The sequence below is a fragment of the Nicotiana tabacum genome, chromosome 8 (assembly GCF_000715075.1).
Source record: "Nicotiana tabacum cultivar K326 chromosome 8, ASM71507v2, whole genome shotgun sequence".
Taxonomy (NCBI): Eukaryota; Viridiplantae; Streptophyta; class Magnoliopsida; order Solanales; family Solanaceae; genus Nicotiana; species Nicotiana tabacum.
Genome location: NC_134087.1, coordinates 15652277 through 15676587, shown reverse-complemented (window position 1 = coordinate 15676587; position 24311 = coordinate 15652277).

Below are 24311 nucleotides of genomic sequence, written 5' to 3'. Positions count from 1 at the left end.
CAAACAACATGGCAGAATATAAGGCATGTATATTGGGATTGAGATTAGCTGTGGATATGGGTGTACGGGAAGTCTTGGTCATGGGTGACTCGACTTACTGGTACACCAGATTCAAGGAGAATGGGAAATGCGGGATTTGAAGCTTATACCGTATCGGCAGTGTCTGCATGAGCTTTGTCAGCATTTTCAGGCCATAGAATTCAGGCACATTCCAAGGATTCATAATGAGGTTGCTGACGCTTTGGCTACTTTGGCGTCGATGTTGCATCATCCAGATAAGGTTTATGTTGATCCATTGCAGATTCAGGTCCGTGATCAGCATGCTTACTGTAATGTGATAGAAGAGGAAATTGATGGAGAACCGTGGTTCCATGATATCAAAGAGTACATTAGAGTGGGAGTATATCCGATACAGGCCACCGGTGATCAGAAAAGAATGATTCAGAGATTGGCAAGAGGGTTTTTCTTTAGTGGAGGAGTGCTGTACAAAGGAACTCCAGATCTCGGGTTGTTGAGATGTATAGATGCAAGACAGGCCACAACTATCATGACTGAGGTACATTCCGGAGTTTGCAGACCGCATATGAATGGGTACATTCTAGCAAAAAAGATTCTCCGAACAGGTTATTATTGGCTCACGATGGAGCGGGATTGTATCAGTTTTGTGCGTAAGTGCCATCAATGCGAAGTGCATGGAGATTTGATTCATGCTCCACCATCAAAATTACATACGATGTCCGCACCATGGCCTTTTGTTGCGTGGGGCATGGATGTTATTGGGCCAATTGATCCAGCAGCATCAAATGGGCACAGGTTTATTTTGGTAGCTATAGATTATTTTACCAAATGGGTGGAAGCTAAGACGTTCTAGTCCGTGACTAAGAAAGCTGTAGTCGACTTCGTACACTCAAATGTCATCTGTCAGTTTGGGATTCCAAAGGTAATCATCACAGATAATGGGGCTAATCTTAATAGTCATTTGATGAAGGAGACATGTGAGCAGTTTAAGATTACTGATAGGCATTCTACTCCATATCGTCCCAAGGCAAATGGTGCGGTTGAAGCAGCCAATAAGAATATAAAGAAAATACTCCAGAAGATGGTTGAAGGATCTAGACAATGGTATGAGAAATTACCTTTTGCATTGTTAGGATATTGCACCACCGTTCGTACCTCGGTGGGGGCAACTCCTTATTCATTGGTATATGGCACCGAGGCAGTAATACCCGCAGAGGTGGAAATCCCGTCTCTGCGAATCGTTGCAGAGGCTGAGATCGATGATGATGAATGGGTGAAAATCCGTCTTGAGCAGTTGAGTTTGATTGACAAAAAGAGATTGGCATAAGTGTGTCATGGCCAATTGTACCAACGAAGAATGGTAAGAGCATACAACAAGAAAGTGCGTCCCAGGAAATTCGAAGTCGGACAATTAGTACTGAGGCGGATTTTGCCTCATTGGGCTGAAGCAAAAGGAAAGTTTGCCCCAAACTGGCAGGGACCATTTGTAATAACCAGAGTGTTGTCTAACGGAGCATTGTATTTGACAGATGTGGAAGGAAAATGTATAGAAATGGCCATCAATTCCGATGCGGTCAAGAGATATTATGTATGATTTCTTTATTTTCTGAATGTATCTGTTTGTATTTGGCATATCTTAAAGATTGAAATGATGAAGGCATTTTGTCCTGCTATCCAAACACTCTTATCCCTTGTTATCCCCTTACTTATTTTTCATATCCCTCTTTCGGAAACAACGGTACTATCAGAGAACACAGGTGCCGAACATAAAAGAAAGAAGAGAAAAACAAAAGAAAAGAGAAAGAAAGAAAAAAAAAGGAAAAGAAATAAGAGAAAAACAAAGGAAAAGAAAGAGAAAGGAAAGCAAAAGAAAAGAAAGAAGAGAAAAACAAAGGAAAAGGAAAAGAAAGAAAAGGAAAATAAAAAGAAAGGGAAAGAAAAGGAAAAAAAGAAAAACACAACAACAAAAGTTAAATACGATACAATGAACTATGTTTGACTTGATCTCGAAAGAATACGTAGGCAGCCTTACTCCGAGGTTCAGTCATACCAAAATAGAAATCCAAAAATCCCCAAGCAAGAAACTGGGGCAGAAGTTGTGATTTTTGTGAAAAATTGGATTCCGAAAGTTGTAATTTAAACCTATTCGAATTGTTTTGAGCCTTTTATATACCTTTCTTTCTAACCCAATCCAAAAGCCTACATTACGGTCCAAAGAAAGACCTTTTGATCAACTTCTAAGAAATGCCAGGTCGAACAGGTAGCGGTAATTCGTATCAGTGGCAACACTCTGGTTCACGCAAGAAAGAACAATAGTAAAAATGAGTGAGTCTTATTGGTGAAAACCTTCACGGGCACCGTAAGGCGACAAGAGCTGAGAGAAAATAAGATGAGAGAGTCTTAGTGGTGAAAACCTTCACGGGCACCTCAAGGCGAAAGTGAGTTGAGGGATGGCAAACTGAGAAAGGTCTGTTGATGGAAACCGTTGCGTGGTACTGCAGGAAAACAAGGTTAATGTCTGGGTAATTCAAACCATTGATGGATGTTCTGGGCAACAAAGTATGGCGATTGAAAGCCGGTTATTTGGATAGATTGGGCCGATCAATCCAAAATGCATGTCATAACCATTGGTACCAGCTATTTCGCTCAGATAAGTTTCTTTTCCTTCTCTTTTACAAAATAGCCATCTGGTTTTGGATTCTTCTTATCCTTGACTCAAAAATCATCGCATTTTCTTTTGAGGGTTTTATCGAGTGGAGATGTTTCAGTACTAGTCTTGGTCAATGCAAGTAGAAAGTACTTCAAAGCTCACTACCGGCTTCTAGAATTGTAAAGCTCAACGTGGTCAGAGCATGTCAAAAACAACTTGATGTCAAGTGGAATACAGGGAATTAACGGAAGTTTCATCAGTGAAATGATTGGGGAATGGCGTGGGAAAGGCAAAAGCTTAAACAAAAGGGTCAGAAAAATGAAATAACAGCGAGGGTGTAAAACATTTAGGTCGCCGGATGTTGGGAAATTTAAAAGTTGGTCAGAAAGTCAAAGCGGTTCAGGGACAGTACGTGGAAGGTAGTCAACACAAAGCAAGGCAGTGGAAGGATTTTTCAGCAAGAAGGCCATCAACTAACCACCATTTTAAACTGATGAAATTTTCTTTGATTGTAACAGGGGCAGAAAGTTAGCCGTTGAGATGGAATTCTCCAAGAAGGAAAAACAAGCAGTAATCAGGTTCGATCGCAAAGTGCAGTTTGATTAAATACAAAGATAATTTTGAAATACATAAGGGGAATGGAATTTGGTTGCAAAGTTTGCATGATTAGAATAAGTGCAAGTTGTCAGGACCTTCCTGGATAATAGGACGTAGTTCATATACCCAGGTAAGATACCTTGGTACAGTGAGAAGTAACACCTTAGGTTCATAATTGTTTGGAGTAATCAGGAGCCCGCCTGGATAACAGAGGAATACATTCAATTTCAAATTCAGAAATCAGGAGTCCGCTTGGAAAATAGAGACATACCATTCAGATTTTAAGCAATCAGGAGCCCGCCTGAAGAACGGAGGTGATACAGTTCAAGTTTTTAGCTTCCCCTCAATCTCTTTGTTTATCTTGAAATCAGGAGTCCGCCTGGAGAATAGAGACATACAATTTAATTTTAGTAATCAGGAGTCCACCTGGAGAATAGAGACATACAATTTAATTTTAGCAATCAGGAGTCCGCCTGGAGAATAGAGACATACAATTTAATTTTAGCAATCAGGAGTCCGCCTGGAGAATAGAGACATACAATTTAATTTTAGAAATCAGGAGCCCGCCTGGATAATAGAGAAGTAGCTTCAATTTTAAGTTCAACAATCAGGAGCCCGCCTGGAAAATGAAGGTGTTAAATATTTTAAGCAGTCGAAATCAGGAGCCCGCCTGGAGAACAGAGGTGATATAATTCAATTTTAGTTTTCAATCAATCTCTTTGTCTATTTTGAAGTCAGGAGCCCGCCTGAAGAATAGAGGCATGCAATTCAAGTTTCGGAGGTCAGGAATCCGCCTGGAGAATAGAGGTATTATAATTCAAGTTTTAGTTTTTAAAATCTCAGCCAGTAACATGTGCTCAGTTTTCAAACTGGGGCAGAAAGTTTTCGTTGTTGTATTTGTGTTGTGAAGTCAGGAGCCCGCCTGGATAACAGAGGAATACATACAGTTCAAGCTTCAGAAGTTGGGAGTCCGCCTAGGGAAATAGCAACAGGGAATTTTATCGCGAAAGAACAAGACAATGAGGCAACAAGGAGACACAAGACAACAAGGCAGCAAGGAAGTACAAGAGCAAGTTTGAAGAATTTACATAGGATTTTTGTAGCTCATAGAGCATAGTTAGTTTAGTTTCTTTTACCTTTGACGTAGTGTAATAAGGGAGGTCAGCAAGCAGTAACAACAGCAAGCGCAGTACCATCACAGTTCCTGGTAGTCCCAGCTACCAGACATTCCCGAACTACACTGACCTGATTCCTGTTTAGCCCAGGATATGTAGGCAACCTCTGAAGCAGGAGGCGGTCAAACTTTTCAAAAATGCTTCACACAGAATTTTTCAAACGGGCAAAAATCGCTCGTATTTGCTCACTTATCTTTGCCCGAAAACCTTTCGTGTTTCCGATTACAGATAATAGGTGTGAGCACGTGATTTTTGCCCTAAATATGATTATTCCCAAAATCCCAAACAAAATAATTCTCTTTTATTTTTTTACAATTTTTGTGCATTTTGGTGTCATTTTCTGATAATTGTTGCATTCTATTTGCGCATGTTAATTCTATAAAGTACAAAAAATATGCAATGTTGCGTTTAGGTTTTAGTATCAATTAAGGGTTAATTTGTTTTAAAACAAAACATGAAAATCACAAAAATTAGTTCACTTTCGCATTTTAATGATTTTTATTATGAATTTGTCATGAAATAGTTTTAAAACAATTTTAGGCATTAGTCAGTTTTAGTTTTTGAAGTATATTAGGATTTTATTTTAATTGTTGCAATTCTATAAAATCAGAAAAAATAATTACAAAATTACAAAGTGGAAAATAATTAGATAAAATGAAATAATAAAAAAAACAAGGAAGGAAATCGAGTGAGAGGCAAAGGGCTGGCCAATTTTGGGCCAAATTAAAAGAAATTTTCAGGCCCAAATGCCTTAAATTCGTTCCAAATCAGCCCAACCCAAGTCCCCAACCCAGTCCTCCTCCCAGGTGTTGAAATGGCATCGTTTCCCCAGCATTCAGCCACGACCGTTGGATCTCATCAATCCAACGGTCCGGATCTAACTAGGTTGTTTGTATATAAATGTCCGAAATCTCCCCCTACCCCATTTGCCTCATCGTCCTCACCCTACCCATCCTCAACAAACCCTAATACGCGCCGCCATCAAACCCCTCACCGGCGGTGAACGCCACCTACCCCGTTCAAACCCAGATTAACACCACAGATCCCTCATGAATCCCTCTTTCCATTCCCGTTATTAGTTTTTCTCGAATGTTGCCGGAGCTCGTCGAATCTTTGTTTGAAGTTTCTGGTCAAATCGATGGTTTATCCAAACCAGCCCAAAATCACACCATACAATCCCTGGCCTTCCCTCAACACTAATCCATGTTTATTTTCCTTCAAATCACTGTGAAACGGCTCGAATCTTAGATCTAAGAATTTCTGGCCAAAACCCTAAACCAAAATCTTTGTGATTTCGAACCGTAGTATCCTTAACCATGTGTTCTCTTGTAAGAACACATGGTTAGGGATGTTACGCGTCAAAAATCTGAAAGGATTCAGATGTTGGCGACTGGCCAGAGTTCCTCGTGCTCCTATGAGTTTTTCCTGTTTCTTTTACTCGCATGGTTGAAGTTCTAGTTACAATTTTGGTTTCATTAAGTGTTCTGTTAAATTTATGATTTATTTTGTGCATTAGTATAATTCTGCCAATTGCTGATTAGTTCTGAGTTGATATTTGTTTAAATGATTGTGAGTTTATGGGTTAAGAATCAGTTTAAGTTCATTTAATGTTGATCATGTTAGCTTAAACTTAGTTTGATTTCATTTAGTTTGATTGAGTTAGTATAATTGAACAATTGGGTTTGGTCAGTTTGATTAGTTGATTTCTGAGTGCTAATTAATCAATTTCAGTTAGTTTTCGATTAACTTAGGGGATTGGTTATAGCTGTTAAGGATGAGGTAGGTTCAGTAACTTTGAGGAGCCTTCAGGGGTAGTCTGGGTATGGAAAAAGGTAGTTCTGATAGGAATAGTAATATTAAAGTATTTGGAAGTGCAGTATAGGTATTGTATGGGTAGGGGAATACCCTAGGGCCTTCTAGAATGGGATTTTAGTGCACATTTCAGCACAAAAGGGGTGCTTACTTGTTTAGCAAGTCAAGAATAGGGGGACTAAACTGAAAATAGGGAAGAGACTAATTAGAAAATCAGAATCTGATTTATTCTCTTTTGGTTGCCTATAAAAGGGCATGAAATGCCTTGGGAAAGGGGGTTCTTCTTCTTCGGCCTTCAACTCTGAGCTCAAAAATCCCCACCAGAAAAAAACTCTCTTCCCTGCTTTCAATTTCAGCTGGCATTTTAATTCCAAGTTTATTCAGAAAACAAAACATCAAAAATGGAGAAATCCAGAACAATTTTACAGTTTCATTACTAGTTTTGGATTTCAGTTGGGTTTGGGTCTAGCGGAATTGCAGGAGTATTTAGATTCAGCTGTGAGGGCTAGGAGTGTATCTCAAGTGTGTGTTGAGTTGGTCTGTGGAGTTTGTTGGTATTTTTGGTTTTCAAAAGCAGTTCCTGGCAGATTCTGTGGTGTATATTGTTGAGTTTGTTGCTGTTGTTGTTCAAAGTAGCTGACTCCTTTCCTTTTCTCTATTTATGTTTCAATTTCCAGGTACATGTTTTGTAGCTCTCAAGTCTATGGAAATGAAGTAAATATGCTGTTTGAAGTTGATCTTTGAACTCCTCCTGTTTTTGTTTGATTTTAATGTATAAAACAGTTAGCTTACTCGATATTTCATGTCATTTGTGTACTAGACTAAGCCTGGATTGTATAAGTTGGATTGATGAACTGTTAAGCATGAGTTTGTTCATTTTGACTATTAAGTGGGTGCTTGGGTATGTAGATTCGTGTATGTAATCAAAACTGTGGACTGTTAGACTGATATTCGTCATTTAGCTATGTTATAGTGTAATTTCAGTGGGTGTAGTGTAACTTGGAAATCAGGAGAAACTAAAAAAAGATGATTTGAGATCCATGACTTCTATTCGTGTTAATAACTGGAGATTGAGCAGGAAATCAATATGTAGTTTGGGTCAGCTTAGAATAAATGTTCATATTGCCCTGTGTTAATTCAAAAATAGGAATTAGAAGTAGTTAAAGTGTAATTGCTTCAAAATATTCCAATCACTCGGAATCGGTTCGTGAGTATCGTTAATTGGTATAGTTGTGTCAAATTTGTTATCACGTCCAGTTTTGGCCAATTGCTATAATCTCATTTCATCGTTGTACGATTGTATTTTAGTTTGAAAGCTTGGGCTCAATATTGGCCAGCCAGGCCTACTCCCTTTTAACTTAATCAGTTTGAGGCTTGGAGGATATCATTTGACTTGGGCCAAAAGGTAATGCTAGAAGCCCAAGGCTGGACAGAACCAAAAGCGAAGCATGCCTTACCTGCTTGTTACATGGGTTAATTGCAAAAGCCCAAGATTACTGAAGAGTCGAATCATGGACAACCCCGGATTCAAAATAGTAATTCTTAAACAATGCTAGTTAATTAGGACTTTTACCTTTATTCATAGAGACAGTAAAAAATTATAGAGTGCTTTAGGTTGCTCTTTTAAAGCAAAATGAGACGAGCCTCGCTAAAACAAAACACATAAATTGCGGGGCCCTCGTTAAATAAGTACATTAAAAATTACTTAGAATTTGGGAGGGCCGTTTAGCGAATTTCACGGCCTTCCCCAAAATAATATTGCGTTAGAATCTTTAGACGCGATTTAATTAAATTACTTTCTTAAACTCGGGTGCGCATTGATGCGACCCAAATCCAAATCTCGACAAAGTCGAAATGTGTCGATAACCACGGGTGCATTTTTTGTGACGCGGTTCGAAACGCAATTTCACGACGTTCGCAAGTCTTTTAAAATAAATAATGATAAGGCAGTGTAAAATTAATAAAAGGCACATAAGTTATCATGTATTAAAATCAGATAAAATCAAATACAACAGTTAAGCGACCGTGCTAGAACCACAGAACCCGGGAATGCCTAACACCTTCTTCCGGGTTAACAGAATTCCTTACTCGGATTTCTGGTACGCGGACTGTTAACAGAGTCATAAATTTCCTGGGTTCGGGATTCAACCGGTGACTTGGGAAACCATTAATCTCTCAAGTGGCGACTCTGAATAATTAATAATTAAATCCGGTTCCGATTGTCCTTTAATTGGAAAAACTCCTTTACGCCCTTTGCGGAGTGTAGGCATGAAAAAGGAGGTGTGACAATAGGCATAGATGTAAAGGTTCTAAGTAAACACATTTGGATGATTGCTAGGAACTGAATCAAGACATACCAGTAAAAGAGCAAGAGCACGATGCAAAGACAAAGTAGTAGTAGTATATTAGCCTTGACAATTTCATCCAACTAATAATAAGCAGGAGCAGAGAACAACAGTAGAGAAGAGAGCAAGAGGGAATGCAGGTTTTGAAAGTAGTAGTAGTGTGTAAGAGTATGCAATTCGAAGTGTGTTGTAAAAAGTATTGAATTGTCCCTTTTATAGTGCAGAGAAGCAAGTAAGAAAGGTAAGAAAATAGTTTACAATCAATCACAAAAAATTTCCCTTCAGCTAAGGGATTTGATTTCAAACGGGTAGAAGGTAATTAAGGAAAGAATTTGATCAGAATCTTTTCCAAAGTAGTACAAGAAGGGAAAATACATCGGAACTATTTAAGGAAAGAGTTTTATAGCAACACGGTTTGTATTGAAGGTGTTGGTTTATGTTTAGTCAACAATGGCATGCCAATTGGAAGAGTTGGTGGAAAGAGTTGGTGTGGATGCTAGGAGGAAGCTTCCTCCTTTGATGTCACCCATGACATCAAGAGGAGGTAGTTTGATGTCACCAATGACATCAAGAGGAGGTCTTTACCTCTATAAATAGATGCACTCCTTCATTTGTAGAAACCATCCCAAAAATAATACAACACATTGTAGTGAGTAGAGAGTTAAGAGAGAAATTCTCTTAAGTGTAATTGGGAACTATCCCCTTCCTTTGTTAATATTAAAAAGGCAACTGTTCTCTGGTGGACGTATGATTATTTTGATCTGAACCACGTTAAATCTTGTGTTCTTTCTTTTACGTTTCTGCTAACAATTGGTATCAGAGCAACAAGATTCTTTAACGATCCAAGGAGGAAAAACAAGCAAAGATGAGTTCCATGAAGTTTGAAATTGATAGATTCAGTGGACGCAACAACTTCAATATCTGGAAGATCCAGATGATGGCGTTACTGCGGAGGGAATGTTCAATCCATGTTATTGACGAAAAGTATCCTAAGGATATATCAACTCCTGACAAGGAGAAGATTGGAGGGGATGCATTGAGTGCAATCCAACTATCCCTTGCACCTAACGTGCTTTGTGAAGTGAGTACGGGTACCGAAGAGACGGCCAAACAGTTATGGGAAAAGCTAGAAGGGCTATACCAAGACCGATCAGTGACAACAAGGATGTTGTTACAACGGCGTCTTCACACATTTAAGATGGGGTCAGGTACTTCGTTACAAGATCATTTAGATGCGTTCAATAAACTTGTCATGGACTTACAGATTGCAGGAATTAAAAAGGAGGAGGAGACGCTTGCATGTGCTTTGCTATTTTCATTGACTTCAGGATATAGTGATATTGAGAATTCAATGATGTATAGCAAGGAGCCTATCAAGCTTGAGCAAGTGCTGCAGGCACTTAACTCTAGTGATGTGCGGAGGCACATTGAAGGAGATAGAGATGACCAGGCAAGTGGGCTCTTTGTGAGAGGCCAGACTAGCCAACAGGGAAAGAGAAAATCAAAGCATAGATCAAAGTCTCATGTGAACAAGAAGAATACAGAGTGTTGGGGTTGTGGCAAGAAGGGGCACTTTGAACGAGACTGCCCAATTCAAAGTCTAAGGAAAAGGCGAGTGCATCCACAGTTGAACATGTACATGATTTTGATAATGATTATGTACTAACAACATCGTGTAATAATAATAGTAGTTATGGAAACAAATGGGTGTTAGACTCTGCTTGCACTCTGCATATGACGTTCCGAAAAGACTGGTTTAGCAGCTATTAGAAAAGTGGAGGAACCGTAGTAATGGGCAATAATGCAACTTGTGCAATAGTTGGCATTAGCTCAGTTCGGGTTCGCTGCCATGATGGAGTCGTGAGGACTATTACACAAGTCCGTCATGTTCCTGATCTGAAGAAGAATTTGATCTCCCTGAGTACTCTGGATGAACAAGGCTACAGGTACATGAGCGAAACAGGAACTATAAAGGTGACTAAAGGTTCTTTAGTCATGCTGAAAGGCAAGCTGGAAAACGGCCTTTACACATTGGCCGGAAGCACCATTGTTGGCTCTGCAAATGCATCTACAGTGTAGTTATCTAATGATGACAAGGCAAGGCTATGGCACATGAGACTGGGTCATATGAGCGCACGTGGACTGGAGATGTTGAGCAATCATAACTTTTTGGAAAGTGAGAAGATTAGCATAATTGACTTCTGTGAGCACTGCGTTCTAGGGAAGCAAAAGAAGGTCAGCTTCAGTACTGGCAAACACAAGACAAGAGGAGTGCTAGACTACACTCATTCAGATTTATGGGGTCCCTCTAAACTTTCATCGAAGGGCAAAAAGAGGTATCTTCTCACTTTTATTGATGATTTCTCACGAAAGGTTTGGGTGCATTTTTTGAAGGCAAAAAGTGATGCTTTTGAAGTATTTAAAGAGTGGAAGATTTTGGTTGAAAATCAAATGGAGCGGAAAATCAAGTATCTTCGCACAGACAATGGCTTGAAGTTTTGCAATGAAGAGTTTAATGAATTCTGCAAGGTTCATGGGATCTCAAGACATAGGACTGTCAGGCATACCCCACAGCAGAATGGAGTTGCCGAGAGAATGAACAGAACTCTTCTTGAAAAGGCTCGTTGTATGCTCCTACAAGCCAAAATGTCCAAAGTATTTTGGGCTGAAGCAGTTCACACTGCTGCTCATATTGTCAATCGATCTCCAGCATCGGTAATTGACTTTAAGACTCCGAATGAGGTATGGTCAGGTGAACCATTTAACTATTCATACTTATGAGTATTTGGGTGTCCAGCTTATTATCACGTTAATGAAGGAAAGCTTGAACCAAGGGCTAAGAAGGCCATATTCGTAGGGTATGTGGATGGAGTAAAAGGGTACAAACTTTGGTGTTTGTCTTTACTCAGATTTATAGTTAGTAGAGATGTCACCTTTGATGAATCCTCTATACTTGATCCCCGTAAATGTTCCGTGGAGTTTTCAGGAAACAAGAACGACGAGCAGGTGGAGCTTCCGGTGGAGCTTGCCAAGGAAAAGGATCAAGAGACTCAGGTTAAAGATAAGTCAGAAGATGTAGACCTTGAAGAACTTGCTGTAAATGAACCATACACTATTGCAAAGGGGAGGGAGAAGAGGCAAACACGAGAACCGGAACGCCTTATAGATCAAGCAAACTTGATTGCATATGCGTTCGTAGCTGCACAAAAAGAGATTAAGGATCTAGAGCCCTCCTCATATATTGAAGCAACTTTTTGCAAGGATGTTGTACAATGGCGGTTAGCCATGACTGAAGAGATGGAGTCTCTTCACAAGAATCAGACATGGGTCTTAGTGAAAAGACAAAAGGGGAAGAGGACAGTTGGATGCAAGTGGGTCTACCGAAAGAAAGAGGGAATTTCTGAAGTGGAAGATGTTAGGTTCAAGGCGAGATTGGTTGCAAAAGGAATCAGTCAGAAGGAGGGAATTGACTATAATGAAATTTTCTCTCCAGTTGTGAAACATAGCTCAATTCGCGTGCTACTAACATTGGTTGCACAATTTGACTTGGAGCTTCAACAGCTTGATGTCAAAACTACTTTCTTACACAGTGATCTAGAAGAGACAATCTATATGGATCAGCCTGAAGGTTTCCTAGCTGAGGGAAAAGAAGATCACGTATGCCAACTAAAGAAGTCTTTGTATGGTTTGAAGCAATCCCCTAGACAGTGGTACAAGAGGTTTAATGCATTCATGACTACACGTGAATTCTCAAGGAGTGCATTTGATAGCTGTGTGTATCACAAGAAGATGTCTGGTAACTCAATGATTTATTTACTGTTGTATGTTGATGATATGCTTATTGCTGCTAACAACATTACAGAGATAAATGATTTGAAGAAACTGTTGAGTAAGGAATTTGACATGAAGGATTTAGGAGCTGCAAAGAAAATCCTTGGTATGGAGATTTCAAGAGAAAACGGTGTTGTACATCTTTCTCAGAAGAGGTATATTGAAAGGGTTCTCAAGAGATTCAATATGCATACGTGCAAGCCTGTAAGTACACCATTAGCTCCTTATTTTAAACTTTCAGAGTTAAAATGCCTCAGTCCGAGGATGAGGTGGAGCATATGTCAAAGATTCCTTATGCTAGTGCAGTTGGTAGCATTATGTATGCTATGGTATGCACACGTCCAGATATTGCTCAATCTGTAAGTGTGGTAAGTAGATACATGTCCAGCCCAAGAAAGAGGCATTGGGAAGCTGTCAAGTGGATATTGAGATATCTCAAAGGAGCTTCTGGTGTTGGTCTGACCTTTCGAAAAAGTGGTGGAGGTATTTCAATTCTCGGTTATGTAGATTCTGACTATGCAGGAGATCTTGACAGAAGAAGGTCCACAACTAGATACATCTTTACCCTCGTTGGTAGTGCCGTTAGTTGGAAGTCGACTCTGCAGTCGATTGCCGCTTTGTCTACGACAGAAGCAGAATACATGGCAGCAGCGGAGGCGGTGAAGGAAGCTATCTGGTTGAAAGGTTTAGTAGCGAAATTGAGTTTGGTTCAACTGGAATCAACTCTTAGATGTGATAGTCAGAGTGCTATTCATCTAATGAAAAATCAGAGATTTCATGAGCGCACTAAACACATTGATGTCAGATTTCATTTTATTCGAGATGTTGTTGAAGAGGGAACTATCAAGGTCGTGAAGGTTATCACAGACGGTAATGCTGTAGATATGTTAACCAAGATAGTCCCACTCATTAAGTTTGCACACTACAAGGACTTGGCAGGGGTGTGCATCAACTGATGCAACTCCGAATAGAACAGTTGTTAGGTGGAGGTGGTATGTTCAACAATGGTTTGATTCTTCTTGTTTCTTACAACGGGGTTGCCCAATAAGCTTAGAAGTTTTGGCCAGAGTTGTTCATACGCACGCTCGAAATGCAAACCAAGGTGGAGATTGAAAGTGTTGGTTTATGTTTAGTCAACAATGACATGCGAATTGGAAGAGTTGGTGGAAAGAGTTGGTGTGGATGCTAGGAGGAAGCTTCCTCCTTTGATGTCACCCATGACATCAAGAGGAGGTAGTTTGATGTCACCAATGACATCAAGAGGAGGTCTTTACCTCTATAAATAGATGCACTCCTTCATTTGTAGAAACCATCCCAAAAATAATACAACACATTGTAGTGAGTAGAGAGTTAAGAGAGAAATTCTCTTAAGTGTAATTGGGAACTCTCCCCTTCCTTTGTTAATATTAAAAAGGCAACTGTTCTCTGGTGGACGTAGGATTATTTTGATCTGAACCACGTTAAATCTTGTGTTCTTTCTTTTACGTTTTCGCTAACAATCCAAATAAGGAAAGACAATCAATCAACAGTCAGTAGAATCAGAATTTGAGTTTTGGTATGAATGAACCCAACTAGAAAAGGTGAAGAAAGGTTTAATCAAAGAAAATCAATAACAATCAATCAAACCCCATTAGAGGATTTCAGAATCAATCAATTAGTAGTTGGCAAAACCCCTTTTGAAGAAAGAATTCCTTATATATAAAGCACACAAACATGTCAAACAAGAAAGAACTGTCATGCTAATTAGAAAGAATCTAGTATAGAAAAGTTCAGAGTTATAAACAAAGAGGCTCAAATTCAGTACATAGACTCAAACTTAGTTTGAGAGAATCCAGGGTTCCATAATAGAACCCTAGTCCGAGCACGAGATTAAATTCGCCAAAAACCCTAAATCCTAGGGTTTTCAACTCGAATCAGATGTAGAGACGAGAAGACAAATAGCTGAAACAGGATCAGAAGTCTTTTTCAGAGACTCATGAGAAAACAAACAGGTAAAATAGCAGGTTCGAAACAAACATAGTGAAAAAGCTGATTTGAAGCATAAAGAACATGTTTTAAGAAAAGCGTGGAACTTAAACAAGTTCAGAAGACAAAGAGGTAGTGTAAACTTAAGGAAACAGTAGATGAAACATGTTTAGAAAGAACAAAGTCCAGAAGAAGGCAAATAAGAACTAAGAGCTTAGTAGAAAATATAGTAAAGGAACACAGGGGTAAATGAACACATAAGATAAACGTGTGAAAGCATGATATAGAAACCAGTAGAAGAAAGAACGGAGCACAATAGAAGAACATGCAAAATAAGGCAAATATAAAGATACGGGAGAAGAACACGCTAGGTAGAAAAGAGAACATACAAACATAACATAGACAAATTCACACAAAAAAGAAGAAGAAGAAGAGTCAGAAAACATTTTAAGATTTTTTCAGAAACCCTAAATCGAAGAGAAACAAATTTTGAAAGAAAAGATTGGGGAAAACGTTTCAAAACTCCAGTAGAACATAGATGTAGCATAGATATAAGAAAACAAACAGGGAAAGAACCTCGAATAGCTTAGGGTTTCGGAGAAACCCTAGAAATGAGAAAGGCTTGGAAGAAAGTCCGATCTAAGTCGGATGAGGTCAGAAACAGGCTCAGAAGAACAAGAGCCACCGGAGCAAGGTCGGAGATGGCCGAAATCTTCGTATCGGTGAAGGTCTAAGTGAAGACCTTCAAGGTCTGGCCTCTATCCTTCAAGCATCAGGCATGCAAGAAACGGAGGAAGTGAGTATAGGTCGTCCATGGCCTGAGAGGCCATGGATTCCGGTGAGTCGGAGGTTGAAGATGGGATGAGAGAGGCTAGACTTTCACGAACCTTCGAGAGAGTTTGAGAGATAGATAAATGAGGAGTGTCGAAAGAATGAGACGGGGGGAAGGGGGTAGGTCAGGGTTTAATTATGGAAAGGGGGATCTGGGCCGTTGATTTTATTTAATCAATGGCTCAGATTAATTCGGAACTGGGCCGGGTTAATTTAAGGATTGGGTTGGGGCGGATGTGGTTGGGTCTTGGGTTAATTGGGTTGGGGTTAAATTGAGGCTAAAATTGAAATCCGAATGGGCTATAATTGCAATGAAATGAGGCTAAATGTTAAATAGCCAGTTTTCCCTCTTTATTTTATATAAAATAGTTAAAACGATTTTAAAAGCAAATTAAAAGTACTGACCCAATTAATAATATATAAATATCAATTTAAAAATATTGGAAGCAATTTTACAATTATAAAATGCTATTAATCTTAAAGTAGGCTATAATTGCAATTATATGCAATTTAGCTTCTAAAATAACAAATAAATTTGTAAAAATATACAAAAATTATCTTAACTATATTTTGGTATAAATATGGGAATAAAATAAATTATTCACCAAAACTGATGATTTTGGGAATAATTATGGATTTTGCATTGCTAAAATAGACAATAAATTGATTTCAAAAATCTTAAAAATTAGGGAAAAAATACCAAAACTCTTGGGGCATGCTTATATGTGCATATACATTCTATTTTGAAAGTATTTTGTATAAAAATATATAGGGAAAAATTGGGTATCAACAACTGCCCCTCTTTACCCGGGAAGGATGAAAGAGTTGTCGGGTAAAGATAAGATGACCAATTTTGACCGAAAGTGGCGATTTGAAAAGAGTTTTGGCCAAGCTATGGTTCCTGCACTGCCTACATATCCCTGGTCTCACAGGAATCAGGCCATATGTAGTTCAGGATCCATTGACGGAATATGCCAATGGAGATTTTCGAAAGGAACAGACGCGATGTTTATGTTGCGAAAGGTGGTTGAAATCTAATAGACTGCGGGAACCGGAGTAGGATCTCTCCTGCTGAGACAACTGTTGATAGTCGGTGTACCTGCAAGTGAGCAATACAAACATATATCGTGCATAAACATAAACATGATGCAAGTTCCCGTTGGACCATGAATGTTGTCTTCGGATGGGTAGGATGATGTCCTCGGACCATGATGTCCTGGGCCATGAAGTGTATGATAAAGGATTCGCAGGCTATGAAATTACGTTCTCAGGCTATGAGAATGATGACTTTGAATAATGATATATAAAAGATAAAATGGGGTCCTTAGGCCATGGCATGGCGTTCTTAAGTTATGCAAATGGTGCCTCCGAACAATGATGCCTTTGGACAATTTGGCGATCTTTCAGCCCATGAAATGCAGAAGGTGGCGATCTTTCAGCCCATGAAATGTAGGATTCGGCGATATTTCAGCCGATGCAAGACGTAAATAAAAAGTGGCGATATTTCAGCCATGCGAGAAAGATAAGGTGGCGATCTTTCAGCCGATGCAGGATGGAGACAGAGCTTAGTCTCGGAAGGCAGAAAGGTAGCCTTATGCAAAATGCAGAAAAATGCAGGATGGAGACAATGCTTAGTCTCGAACGGTAGAAAGGTAGCCTTATGCGATGCAGATGAAGGTAAAGCTTAACCTCGGAAGGCAGAAAGGTAGCCTTATGCAATGCAGAGAAATGCAGATGGAGGTAGAGCTTAACCTCGGAAGGCAGAAAGGTAGCCTTATGCAAAATGCAGATGGAGACAGATCTTAGTCTCCAAAGGCAGAAAGGGTAGCCTTATGTGATGCAGATGGAGGTAGAGCTTAACCTTGGAAGGTAGAAAGGTAGCCTTATGCAATGCAGAGAAATGCAGATGGAGGTAGAGCTTAACCTGGGAAGGCAGAAAGGTAGCCTTATGTAGAATGCAGATAGAGGTAGAGCTTAACCTCGGAAGACAGAATAGTAGCCTTATGCAGAATGCAGATGGAGGTAGAGCTTAACCTCGGAAGGCAGAAAGGTAGCCTTATGCAAAATGCAGAAAAATGCAGGATGGAGACAATGCTTAGTCTCGGAAGGCAGAAAGGTATCCTTATGCGATGCAGATGGAGGTAGAGCTTAACCTCGAAAGGCGGAAAGGTAGCCTTATGCGATGCAGATGGAGGTAGAGCTTAACCTCGGAAGGCATAAAGGTAGCCTTATGCAATGCAGAGAAATGCAGATGGAGGTAGAGCTTAACCTCAGAAGGCAGAAAGATAGCCTTATGCAGTGCAAGAATGTAAAAGGTCGATTAGTAGTAAGATCTCTTAGCTAATTACGACAATATGACCGTTGGGGAAATTGTATACGGATAGCAATTGCGGATAAGTGATGATTCTGAGAAGTTGTATTCTTGAGAGTGCATAAATATACCTAATGATATTGCGAATTGAGTGCCTGCATCCAAAGAAAAATCGTGAGTTCTGTAAGGGGAAAGGTTAGTTCGTCTTCCCCGGGCTCTTGAAGTTGTGTGTTATTTGGGTAGCCTCAGTAAACAATAGCAATTCAGATAATAGTTATGCATGCTTTAGTAAATATAGCGTAAGTATATGATCGAAAATAGCTTTCTTTAGATGAACCAATGACTGCGACATGGTTCAAGACATTGCAACCTCTTTTTCTCTGGAATTTTGAGGGTCCTCCTCAAAATTCTGCCCCAGTTTGCTGAGCGGACATTTCTGACGGTTGTACTGAATGACTAAAAAAAACATCTTTGGAGTTTTGAGGGTCCTCCTCAAAATTCTGCCCCAGTTTACTGGGCTGGCGCTTCTGGCGATGCATGAACTAAAATTAACTTCGGAATTTTGAGGGTCCTCCTCAAAATTCTTCCCTCGTTCCAATAGTGGGGAAAATGGAAATTTTTTAAATTATGACCGAACCCATAGGGCTGCCTACGTATCCCCTCTCAAACAGGAATCAGGTCAGGCGTAGTTCAAATTACATCATTAAGGGAATCATAAGTGGTTACACATAATATCGTTTCACTGCATCTGAATTGATTGGCTTCGGCCAGACTTCTCCATCCATCTTTGTAAGAATAAGGGCTCCTCCAGTTAGAATCCGGTGAACCATGTACGGACCCTGCCAATTAGGAGAGAACTTCCCCTTGGCTTCATCTTGATGTGGGAATATTTTCTTCTACACCAGCTTCCCCGGCGTAAACTTCCTTGGCTTAACCCTTTTGTTGAAGGCTCTGGACATTCTGTTCTGATACAACTGACCGTGGAAAACTGCATTCATCATTTTCCCATCTATAAGGGCTAACTGCTCGTAGCGACCTTTTACCCATTCTGCATCATCCAACTTTACTTCTTGTATGATCCTTAAGGATGAAATTTCTACCTCGGCGGGGATGACCGCCTATGTACCATAAACCAGCATGTAGGGAGTTGCTCTGGTCGATTTGCAGACTGTAGTGCGGTATCCCAATAAGGTGAATGATAACTTCTCATGCCATTATTTGTGCCTTTTGACCATCTTCCTTAGTATCTTTTTGATATTTTTGTTGGCTGCTTCCACAGCTCCATTCATCTGAGGCCTATAGGCTGTAGAGTTCTTGTGTTTGATATTGAAAGTTTCACACATTGCTTTCATCAAGTCACTGTTGAGATTGGAACCATTATCGATGATGATTGATTCCGGAACTCCGAATCGACAAACAATGTGGTTGCGGACGAAACCCGCCACAACCTTCTTAGTGACCACCTTGTATGATGCTGCTTCGACCCATTTGGTAAAATAATCGATCGCCACTAAGATGTACCTGTGACCATTTGATGCGGCAGGCTCGATAGGTCCGATAACATCCATTCCCCAAGCGGCGAATGGCCATGGTGGGCTTGTTGCAGTAAGCTCGTTTGGAGGTGCCTTTATCATATCTGCATGTATCTGACAGCGATGGTATTTGCGAACATACTGAATACAGTCTGTTTCCATAGTCATCCAAAAATACCCTACTCGGAGTATCTTCTTTGCTAAGACAAAACCATTCATGTGCAGCCCGCAGGTCCCTGCATGCACTTCGTCCAATAGCCTGGCTGCTTCTTTTGCTTCGACACACCTTAGTAAACCCAAATCGGGAGTCCTTCTGTATAGGATTCCTCCACTATGAAAAACGTTGCTGGATAGCCTACGAAGTGTACGCTTCTGAGTAGCGTTGGCAAGTCCTGGATATTCCCCTGTTGTCAAGTACTCCTTGATGTCATGAAACCATGGTTTTCCATCCGCTTCTTCCTCAACCATCCATATCTAATGATACCCAACAAAACAATCAACAAAAGACTGCAACTCGCGTTTGGCGCAGTTGTCGATAAGAATGTGTATGTTAGGCAAGGGGAAGTCGTCTTTGGGACTGGCCCGATTGAGATCCCGGTAGTCAACACAAACTCTAACTTTCCCATCCTTTTTTAGCACTGGCACGATGTTGGCTAACCATGTCAGATACTCTACTACCCTGAGAACCTTGACTTTGACTTGCTTGGTAACCTCTTCTTTGATTTTCAAACTCATGTCGGGTTTGAATTTCCTGAGCTTCTGCTTTACCGGCGGGCATGTTAGATCTGTTGGCAGTTTGTGAGCTACAATGGAGGTGCTGAGACCAGTCATATCATCATATGACCAGGCGAATATGTCTTCATATTCCTTCAGGAACTCTGTGTACTCTTTCTTTTCTGATGGTAACAGGTGAACACTGATGCATGTTTCTTTGACATCCTTGTATCTCCCAGATTAACGACCTCAGTTTCGTCCAAGTTAGACTTAGGCCTATTTTCAAAATTCTCAACTCCTCTGACGACCTTTTCTGGTATATCATCCTCTTCTGAGTCCGTATCCGTTTGTTGCATCGTCTCGTTGCAAGTAACAATCGTTGGTTCATCGTCAAGGCAAGTAATAGTAATGCTGTGTAAAATAAAGTGAATGATAGAAAAATAATAAGAGCGAGATATATAATAAACTGAAATGCTTTAAATTCATAATTGTTTTGAGTATCAGAGCTCTTTTCAGAATTAAAGACAATGTGGAAATAAAATCAGCTAGTAAAAAGTAAAGTGTGATGCATGGTGCTTTTGTTTAGCCTTGCTACCCCGAAGCTTTCCGGGGTACCCTGAGGAATCTCAATTCTTTCAATTTTCTTTCTGGCGCTTGAATCTCCTATTCTACCTTTGTCCTTGTTCCGGATAGGACTCGGAGGAGGAGGAGGAGGAGGGCCCTTGGATCTCGTACTGTATGATGATGGTGCCAGAATGCACGAACTAACCTTTGGGGAGGAAAATAAAAATAAAGAAAAACAAAAAAGGTAACAAGTTAGTGCGGGTTATGAAAAGAAAATGTTGCAATATTTAAACACATTGTGCAAGAATATAAATCGCGTCCTAATTTGGGTGCCTCATTGTGCCCGAGGTAGGCCTAGCGACAAATTAATTTGGAGAACTTATAATGCTAAATGCCTCATTTTATTGATAAAAATAAGACGAATTCACAACGATGCTAAGAAAATAAAATGTCACTAGTGGCCATTGGCCTTATTATATCATTAAAAGCAAAATAAAAGACTCCTAACTACTTGGTCCTAGAAGGACCTTCCCCAGATTTGGCATCTTTATCCCAATCGAACAGCTTCACCAGCTCGCGCAGTCCTAGCAGCAGATAAGCTTGGGCCAAATGTCCGCCTGCATTCCCTTCAGCGTTCCGACAATCTTCAATCCTCTTGAGGAAATTTCCTTCTAGCTCCACTAGACCCCGCTCCAAATACCCTAGTCGTTTGTTGGCGCTGATATCCATATCATTCCATTCTTCGATCAACTTTTGATGGGCTTCTTGTATTTCCCGATGCTCACTTTCACACTCTTGAATTCTCTTGCGCAGTTGATTGTACTTAACCCGTGCTTCAGCTTTCTCGTCGATGATTCTGTGTCCGTGAATGAACCCGGACTGACCCATACCATTGTGATTATCTTCCAACCAACCCGAATAGTATGGCACACAACCAGCGTGATACCTGTCTGGCTCAATATATTCTTTCCCCACAACGAGCTTGCAATGCCACATGTGTTGAGCTTGGCATTTGTGAGGGCTATCATTGTCCTGGAAATCAGCCCTAAAGTGACTCATTTTGTCGACCCTTGGTATGATTTGCTTCCTTCCATCCTATCTCATGGATCGGAGGGGAACATAGGGATAAGTTCCTCTTAGACCAATGAGTATGAGAAATGGTGCGTCTCGGGATCGAACAATAAATTCTTTCGTAGGAAACCATTCGACCATCCACTGTACCTGGTCTTCTTTTATATTCTCAAATAGCACCACCCATCTTCCAGCATCTTCTAGCTGAGCGAACATGTTAGGCATATAATTCATACGCCTTGGCTGGTGGAAGGCAATGTGATCATCCCAGTCTCTGCATAAGATCTCTTGTCGGTATTCTCCTTTCTGGAGGTGCTCCATGAGCCAGAGCTGAAGTAATAAATTGCATCCCTCAAAATGACTGGCTTTTCGCTGACAGTTGTCCAGAGCCTGGTATATCTCAGCAACAATCATGGGCACTATACTGAAAGGCTGTCCGCCAATTCCTTCCATCAGAGTCTTGGTTACCATGGCCAGTCTAGTGTGGATCCTAGCCTTCTTTATAGGGAACACTATCATCCCCAGGAAACAAAACATGAATACGAAGACCCTTCTGTGAATATGCCCCAGTGAGGTGAGGGAAAATTCATCTGAGTAGGTGCGGTATGACTTGCTATGGCCGTACCTCTCGTACAGATAGTCGAATGGGATGTAAGAGTCTTTCAAACAAGTCAAGTCTGGGTTCTTCTTCAGTCCCATCATCTTAAGGAAACCCCTACCCTTGCAATTCTCTGGCATAAGCAAACCCGGAGTCTCCCAAGGAATACCAACTAAGCCTCCTACTTCTTCGAGCAAAGGAGTCATTTCAAGGTCCCCGAAGCGGAACACGGACCTATCACTATCCCAAAATAGAGTTGCAGCCTCTATGATTTTATTGTCAGGATGGATTTCTAGAAGAGAAGGCAGATTCCCTAAGTATTTGTGGACGAGTGTCTGATAACTGGAGTGGAGATCTTCCCACCAATTCAGCAGCCTTGGATGAATGTTGGTTACCATGCCAAATCTGGGGACTTCATGCCTCATTTTCTGCAAAACAAAGTGTTAGACCCCTACCCCGCCAGACTCGACTATTTAAACCGATAATTAGCATAAAAAGCATTTAGTTCTCCAAATAAATGCACAGAACATGTAGGTGTCCGTTTGGGTTTTAGGGAAACCCGATGGACTTTGGACAAGGCTATCTTAATGAGTCATTATGTGGACAACATAACTGACTCGGCTAGGTTTGACCATGATACATGCACAGTTAGACAGAGTAAGGTTTCTATTGGGGTATTAGATAGGTATCCTTGAGCGGACAACTCAAGAGGGAAAGGCACGGAACCGTCGACTCCACCGCTGATCGACTGGTTTTACCGCAAATATGCCTTTGCCGAATTTAAAGGGTGATAATATTGGAAGAGCGCAACCACTCATTATAAGCATTGCTATGGTATTTGTTTGGCACAAGTGGAATATGATGTTGAAGATGCAGCTTACAAGAATGAAACAAATTGACATGTATTTTCACGTTCATAAGATAAATGATTACAATAATTGCAGTAACTACAACAGTATTGAAATAAAGTAGTAAAGGAAAGCAGCTAAAGGAAAGAAAAGACATGAAGAGCCAAGTCAGTTTCGTAGTGAATAAAAGACAGTAAATAAAGCAATTAATGAGATAGTAATGTCACAAGCAACATGCAATGGTAAAAGCCTAAAGAATCTCCACAATAGAGTCGCCATGCTGTCGAAGCCCCCTTTTTCTCTAACCGTGGGGTCATAAATTGTATATGACATTGGGAGGACAACTCTATTCCCTTTCGAGAATTGGGTTTAGAAGTTGAAGAGTTGCCACCTAATGATTATAGTGCATTAGGACACTTTTTAGAAGAGTTTGAGATGAAGAGACCAGAGATTAGGGTAAGGGCTAGAAATTATCCCGAGGGGAAGGTGTTAGGCACCCCTCAGGATCCACACGCGTGGTTCCCGGCCATGCTACAATTGTGACTTTACAAGTAAACAATCAAGGCTCAAATAAGGACTTACATACAAGATTGCAATTAGGTTGAAACTTATGAAAGTAAGTAGAAAGAGAGCAAGAATTTGAAAAGTTTAAACAACTCTAAAGGAAGCGAATAAAGAAAAGGGGGTCCTAGGTTTGTGATTAATATGGATCACTTCAATGCAATATCCAGCAATCACTCCTCAGAAGAGGGGTCGCACGTGATATTAGTGCACCGCTCATCATATCCATATTCTACCCTTCCCACCCCGTTAAGGTATTAAAGCGCGGAATGGTATCGTTACTTATTGCATGCTATTATCCTCCCAATCCTATCAATCTCGGAGGCATTGAGACTACTAATCCTGAAGGGGAGGGAGTTGGGGCTTTTATGGTTTTAAAAGGATAAAATTCTAGGGCGACAAACAAAACACATAAAGCAGATATGGGAAAACACATAACAGTTGAAAGGCTCAAATAAACCTCCTCAAGTCAGAAAAGCATAGAGTTTAGCATGTCTTACATGTACTGATTAGGTCTGAATTAAACTTAAAAAAATGCATGAGGCAGACTGATTTATTACATACTTCAGATAAGAAATCTGAATCAGACCTGCCTGCTGGTTGGAATTGTCAAAGACTGATGCACTTACCCTAAAGCTTGCCTAGGTAAAACCTATAGGCATGATATCTAATAATTCAAAGTATACTGATGTTAAGGAAAAGCTTTACTGATTTTTGAAAAAAGGGATCTGCAGATTTTAAGACGGGTTTTAGATTCGAAACGAGGCCGATTCAATTAACTGATCCTATAGGCATGGTTTCTAAGTGTCATTGATCTTAAACAGTTGCAAGAATCCTATAGACATGATATCTAGGCGTTACTGATTTTAAACGTTTATAGAAGTGCAG